This window comes from Myotis davidii, unplaced genomic scaffold (assembly GCF_000327345.1).
Source record: "Myotis davidii unplaced genomic scaffold, ASM32734v1 scaffold1, whole genome shotgun sequence".
In the NCBI taxonomy this organism is placed as follows: Eukaryota; Metazoa; Chordata; class Mammalia; order Chiroptera; family Vespertilionidae; genus Myotis; species Myotis davidii.
The window spans coordinates 3,393,548-3,400,863 of NW_006294681.1; the positions used below are offsets into that span (position 1 = coordinate 3,393,548).

A 7,316-nucleotide genomic window follows, 5' to 3' on the forward strand; every position below is an offset into this window, starting at 1 on the left:
CACATTTTTCAAAAATTTGTGTCAAATATCAACATTATAATTAAGGGTAGACTCATGCACTTCAATAATTTAAAGTTTCTTAAAATGAAAATGAAGTTGACATATCAGTCATTAACTTATTGAGTTAATAACTGCAATTTTATTTCACCATTTATTTCTCGAATTAATTAATTAAAAGCAATTAATTTGTACGTGAGCATTAATGCTTTTCATGTCTTAACTCTTGACTCTTGAAACTTAACCATCTTGAGGATAGTTCATTTTCCTTAGAACTATCCACATTTAGTGGGAAATATTAATATAGCAAATATTGACATGATTAAAAAGCAACCTCTATTAATTTAATGCAGAATATTATCTTGGGTTATCATAGAGCGTATGTTGAAAAGGAAGAGGCATTATACACTGATGATGTAATGCAGCCCCTGAGGATATGCACACAGAAACAGTCTCCTCTTTTTTCCTGTTCCTTTCCTGTATTTAGAGTTGTGTGTCTGGCATGAAACTCCTAACGGGCTCTCCCTGAGATAATGGGGTGGTGAGACCCTTCATACATTTTTTAAGAAAGATAAAAACAATACAGAAGAAAGGATTTTTAAATTAGAAATTTTTGTGTCATATCAGACTTAGATTACATTTTAATAAGGCACACTAGAAGTTTTATACTTGGAGTAGTACAGGAATACTCATTTGGAAATGATGCTATTGAGTTTTAAGAAACATTTCAATTTCTGAAACTTAAGTGGATCTGCATAAACTACTGCCTTGCAATGCTCTTACTCCCCAACTGGAACACTATAGTTTTAGTGAGTCAGTAGAACTTAAGAAATTTCTTAGAGCTGTTCCAAAGACCTGAATATGCTTGCTTCATACCTTGGGGGCCTGATTCATTTCCAGAATAACTCTACCGCACAATTCCTGTGTTAAACTTTAATTGCTTCCAAATTATATTGCAATTCAGTCAACCTCAATAGGAATTTCCTGTGAAATTATATTAGAATCTGGCCCAAAGGTGGTGTGTGTGTGTTTGTGTATTTTATAAAATGCAGATCAAAGTCTGTACATTGCATGAAAAACACTATCATTTATAACATAAAGATGCTTCTTCCTGGCATAAAGGAAATCCACAGGATTATCATAGCAAAAGACTGGGGTGAAAATGGACTCCTTGCAATTTCAGTCATATTAAATAAATTTCCTTGCAAACGTTTTTTGAACAAATCTCATTCGAATGAAATAATCTTAGTAGAAACAACCCTATAACCTACATGATTTCTTTTCCCTTCTTTCTACTTACATTTAGAAGTTATATTTATGTGAAATAGTTCCAGATATTCAATAAATACATTTGAGGTCTTATTAAAAATTCATATGCAAGTCTAGTGAAGACTTATGATGGTTTTGCAGAGAGGGAATGGTAGTCATGGTGGCCAAACCCAGCCTTCAGTTTGGGGAAAAACAGGAGCCAGGTTAAAAAAAAAGCCTTTAATTCCACACATTTTTATTGGCTAAGTCCACAGAAAGGAAATGTGAATACAGTTCTTACGGGGAAACCGACCTTAGTGCTTCTCAAGCACCAACGGGAGTGATTTCCTCTTTTGTAAAAGTGTGAGAAAATGTCCTACGTGGCCCTCTGTTCCCTCTGTTGTGAGAGACAAGTAGCAGGCGGGCAGTTAACTCCAGGGGACAGTGCATCCCACGTAGATTAGGATTACTATTACTGTCAGTCCTTGCACAAAGTACGTAGTGAAAACGTTCTGTGGACATTGCTTATGTCATTATTTCTCAGTGCAGTTCTGAGCCTTGGGCTCCGGCCTTGCGTTCTTCCGTCCTCAGAGCCTCCCTGAGAAGATTGTAAGACCCACTGTCACTAACTCACACTTCATCCTTGGAGGCCTTTTCTTCTGGGTTACTGACAGGTGGCCTGTACTTTTACCATCTCATGCATTAGTATTAAATATCTTTAATGATAAGAAAAATGTGTCAAATATTATGTGTGGTCAAACCTAGGCATCTGATGAAGAATTATCTTTTATTTGGAATTCCCTTAGGATATTTCCAATGGGTTGCAGAACACTCTTAACAAAACAAACTTTCCCCAACAGCATTAGTTCCCATCATCTCCCTGTGAGGCAGGAACACAAGTAGCAGGAAGCTGTGGTACATCTCCAGCTGAAATGTGGAAAGAGCCACAATACTGCCACGTGGAGGGCAACAGCGCCTCCGGGCAGAAGGTGACCTGCGATAGGAGGATGAATCTGTAAGTGCAGAAACGAAAGAAGCCCTGAAGACTTCACCAAAGGAGCCGAGAATTTCAGTGAGGCCAGACCTCCAGTGCAGCAATGACTGTAGCAGATACAGGTCAATACCTTCAATGATTCAAAGTGGTCTTCGTAACATCAGTCTTTGGGCAAAGTTTTGTGACTAATTCCAGGTCATACGTTCTTGTGCTCCCATCACATCATGGGGCCAGATGGTGGGGAACTATAGAGGGTCCAGGGTGGGCTGAGTCTGTGTGCAGGCCCTTTAAGCGGATGCCTGGGTTTCCAGCCATGTTCTGGCTCACCTGGGGGGAATCTCCACTGATCGTCACAGCCAGGTGTTGAGGGGATTTTCTTCACTGAGCTGGTGCTCTGGGCTGGGGAGACCCTTCCCTCTGCAGCTGAGATCGCTCTCCTGATTCTAATCCGACACATGTGGTGTGGGACCAGCATGGGTAGTGTCTCAGCCACTCCCCCAGTCTCCACGGGGTGGCTTTATATCCTTAGTTATAGGCATTCAGTCCAGCTAGTCCTCAGATAGTTCTCCAGGTTGATTGCTCAGTAATTTAGTTGTAATTTTGATGTGGGTGTAGGAGGAGGGGAGCACAGCATTTTCCTGCTCCACAATTAACAAAACAAACTTTCCCCAACAGCATTAGTTCCCACATCATCTCCGTGAGGCAGGAACACAAGTAGCAGGAAGCTGTGGTACATCCCCTCCAGCTGAAATGTGGAAAGAGCCACAATACAACCACGTGGAGGGCAACAGCGCCTCCGGGCAGAAGGTGACCTGAGGATGAATCTGTAAGTGCAGAAACGGAAAGAAGCCCTGAAGACTTCACCAAAGGAGCCGAGAATTTCACCTCCAGTGCAGCAATGACTGTAGTAGATACAGGTCAATACCTTCAATGATTCAAAGTCACAAAGTATGTAGTGAAAACGTTCTGTGGACATTGCTTATGTCATTATTTCTCAGTGCAGTTCTGAGCCTTGGGCTCCGGCCTTGCGTTCTTCCGTCCTCAGAGCCTCCCTGAGAAGATTGTAAGACCCACTGTTGCTAACTCGCACTTCATCCTTGGAGGCCTTTTCTTCTGGGTTACTGACAGGTGGCCTGTACTTTACCATCTCATGCATTTGTATTAAATATCTTTAATGATCCAAATCACTGTATGATGGGAATTAGTTTAGGGGTGTAAGCCAGAGGAAACTTTTGCCTTCTCTTTTTCTAACTCGCCTTTTAAAAAGAGGCTGGCTAGGCTGACATAATTAATTTCCGGCGTTTCTTAATTCTGTCTTCTGATTTAGCCAAGGGTAACCTTCTTTCCTTTTTTGACCAGAAAGAAAAATGTGTCAAATATTATGTGTGGTCCAACCTAGGCATCTGATGAAGAATTACCTTTTATTTGGAATTCCCTTAGGATATTTCCAATAGGATGAATCTGTAAGTGCAGAAACGGAAAGAAGCCCTGAAGACTTCACCAAAGGAGCCGAGAATTTCACCTCCAGTGCAGCAATGACTGTAGTAGATACAGGTCAATACCTTCAATGATTCAAAGTGGTCTTCGTAACATCAGTCTTTGGGCAAAGTTTTGTGACTAATTCCAGGTCATATGTTCTTGTGCTCCCATCACGTCATGGGGCCAGATGGTGGGGAATTACAGAGGGTCCAGGGTGGGCTGAGTCTGTGTGCGTGAGGCCAGACCTCCAGTGCAGCAATGACTGTAGCAGATACAGGTCAATACCTTCAATGATTCAAAGTGGTCTTCGTAACATCAGTCTTTGGGCAAAGTTTTGTGACTAATTCCAGGTCATACGTTCTTGTGCTCCCATCACATCATGGGGCCAGATGGTGGGGAACTATAGAGGGTCCAGGGTGGGCTGAGTCTGTGTGCAGGCCCTTTAAGCGGATGCCTGGGTTTCCAGCCATGTTCTGGCTCACCTGGGGGGAATCTCCACTGATCGTCACAGCCAGGTGTTGAGGGGATTTTCTTCACTGAGCTGGTGCTCTGGGCTGGGGAGACCCTTCCCTCTGCAGCTGAGATCGCTCTCCTGATTCTAATCCGACACATGTGGTGTGGGACCAGCATGGGTAGTGTCTCAGCCACTCCCACAGTCTCCACGGGGCTGCTTTATATCCTTAGTTATAGGCATTCAGTCCAGCTAGTCCTCAGATAGTTCTCCAAGTTGATTGCTCAGTAATTTAGTTGTAATTTTGATGTGGGTGTAGGAGGAGGGGAGCACAGCATTTTCCTGCTCCACCACCTTGAGGGGAAACTCCCACAGCTTCTTCCCTCAAACAGAGGCAATAGGCCCAGAAGACTTTTAAGCATGGACTGTTTTCTCCAGATTAACCCCCATGTTATGTAGGAGGAGGGGAGCACAGCATTTTCCTGCTCCACCACCTTGGGGGGAAATCCCACAGCCGCTTCCCTCAAAGAGAGGCAATAGGCCCAGAAGAGTTTTAAGCATGGACTAATGTTTTCTCCAGATTAACCCCCATGTTATTCCTGCTAGATTAGAATGGGGTAAACTGGAGGCAGGCAAGCCTTCCATCCAGAAGTATGGGCAGGTGGAGAGATCAGAGCCAAGACGCAGAAGGTAGGACCGGTACCTCCTGGCTTGAGAGCAGGTGTCCGAGGCTCCGCCTTCCCCTCGTCCCAAGCTCTTCTCCCCTCCGTGAGCCACTCATCTAACAAACACATGAGCCCAGATGCAAGGTAAGCTGCTGCCCCCAGTTTACTTTATTTTTTATTTTTCTTGGGGGGGAGTCATTTGCAAGTTTTTCTCCTTAGTCTCTGTGAAGTAAAAAATAGTTCTCTCTCTCTCTCTCTCTCTCTCTCTCTCTCTCTATGTCTTGCTTATAAATTCTTCTTATTGTGCTCATGGCTAATCCTCCCAGGTAGCATTTAAACACCTTAGAGGTAAGGACTGTGTTTTCAATCTCTGTGATAGGTTCCCACAGCACAGTGTTCCCCCATACACCTTTGATGATTCCTCAAAGAGATAAAAGATCCTGACCTTACTAGCAGGCACAAACAAACCTCAGTAACAACTCTCCAAATTTACTTATCTTTTTGGAAATGTAAAATAAAACATCTCTGTGTGTGTGTGTCTTTCTACCCATCTTTTCTCAGCTCTCAGTGCTGAATTCATGGTAAACGTATTTGCAACCTGGAAAACACAGCAGCTTCTTGGCCTTCTAATATTGTCCTAAATAACCACATCACCCTTTTTTCTTCTCAGCTTGCTGACAACACACTCGTTAGGGGTCATACACTCAGGATGGGCGTGCTTTCTCGATAAAAACGAATGGACGTGTGGTTGTCCTATCAGCTTTTGATCTTGTGCTATTCTCTGAAGTGTTCTTTAAGAGGATTCATGGGTCCGTTGCGACACACCCGGTGCCCTCAGCTCTTCCTCAGTATCCTGTAACCTTGTAGGCCCCTGTTTTCTCCAGGCCCATGCAGTACAGGACAATCTAAAAGGACTCAGGGGATGGGCATCTGCAAGGCAAACTTGAGGAGGTGGGTGCTGGGTGTTCTCTGCCTGCTGATGGGGAGTTGCGGGTAGCAGCTCTACAGGCCCAGGGGTGTACCCTCTGGAGAGACTCAGAGCCCAGGAGAGTTGGCAAAGCCCCGCGGGTGCTGTGGCCCCGCCCACTCCTTACCTTATCAGCATCCAGTCTTCTAACGCTCTTTTTGTTTGTTTTTAAACAACTCCTTTGTATATTTGTATTCCTGTAAAAGATTGATTTATTCTATCCACTTTATGCTACATGAGTGATTTTTCATTTAATGTGAGCTACTGCTCTATTTCTCATATTGATGGGGACTCATCTTTAGAATTAATTTCAGTCATTTCTTTCCTTCATATCTTTAGCAACTCACAAACATTACTTGGAAAGACCATGATTTATTGGATCCTTTAAAAACCATTAATATCTCTTTCTATTCCATAATTATTTTATTTAAAAGGTTGTAACGTTATATATTTTTCTTACTGATCAGTGAACATAAAAATAGTGTCGCTCTGTTTATGCAGTAAATATAGGATAAAAGAAATATCAGGATTAGTTGTTATGCCCACATATTTAATTGGGTTTTCTTCAGCCTTTGCAAATACAGAAGCAACACTAGGATATTTTTTCCTATCTTAACCTCCCAGAGGAAAGATGGCACCCCAAGCAGTTTTTTGATCAGCTTAGTCTTTCTTTCTAAAATGGTCTAACAAGAATGTTGCCTGAAAGCCTTCTCCCTTCATGTTGGAGTGATGAACCATGCCTGGCACAGTGCATTGCTTTGCCGTGACATCTTTTTCTGCACAGGCATTCTCAATTGACTGTGGATGGATGAACTGTCTTAAAAGGACAGCCTACTGTGATTCGTAATCTGAGTACTGCAACAGTGGGCATAAAACAAAAAGGGTGTTGTTGTTTTTTTGCAGCTTGTGTGAATCATCGCTCAAGCATTTACAAACATGGGGGTCTGTTCTTTCAGTGCCAAGCCCACCCGTTAATGAAAGTCACACATTTACCTCAAAGCCAGACGAGGTGCCTCAGTCTTCCCCCAGGAGTCCTAGATGATAAAGAAGAGAGAATCTGTTCTTTTCCTTTTGTAGTGGAGCAGAATGGAATAATGAAGCTTGGGCAGAATCTGGCAACTTTTAAAATAAAGCTTCCCATTTGTTGACACTAGAAAAATACCTCGTGTCAGAGCACGCATGCAAATGTCTCCCTTTGTGCGTGACACTTTGCAGGGTTGTCCCTCTTTTTCGCTTTGAAGGGAAAGTAAAAATCATTTTGATTTTTGAAAGATAAAACAGCTTTTTAAAACATGTTACAGGCAGTAGCCACTCATTTTCTCACTAATTCAAATCAAGCGTCTTATTGATAGAATCTGAGAAAAATAGAGGACATGAAACACAATAGATGAAAGACACAGATGGGACTAGTGGCAGCATAATGGTCCTGTTCCCATCTCCTACAGGAGCATAGTCTATGCCTCTTATTGAGCTAAACTACCTGTGATGTTGGTGGGCTCAGTGCACCGAAAATGC

The 7,316-nt window shown here is 42.7% G+C and overlaps 1 long non-coding RNA gene across 1 annotated transcript; it reads right to left on the minus strand.

The window, feature by feature from the left end:
* Positions 1 to 1,977: 1,977 nt before the first annotated feature.
* Positions 1,978 to 7,310, minus strand: LOC107183989. Its single transcript, XR_001514810.1, has 3 exons — positions 4,664 to 7,310; positions 3,964 to 4,523; positions 1,978 to 2,329 (listed from the first exon to the last, which is right to left on the minus strand). It is a non-coding gene; the product is annotated as an uncharacterized LOC107183989 (long non-coding RNA).
* Between the last annotated feature and the right edge of the window lie 6 nt (positions 7,311 to 7,316).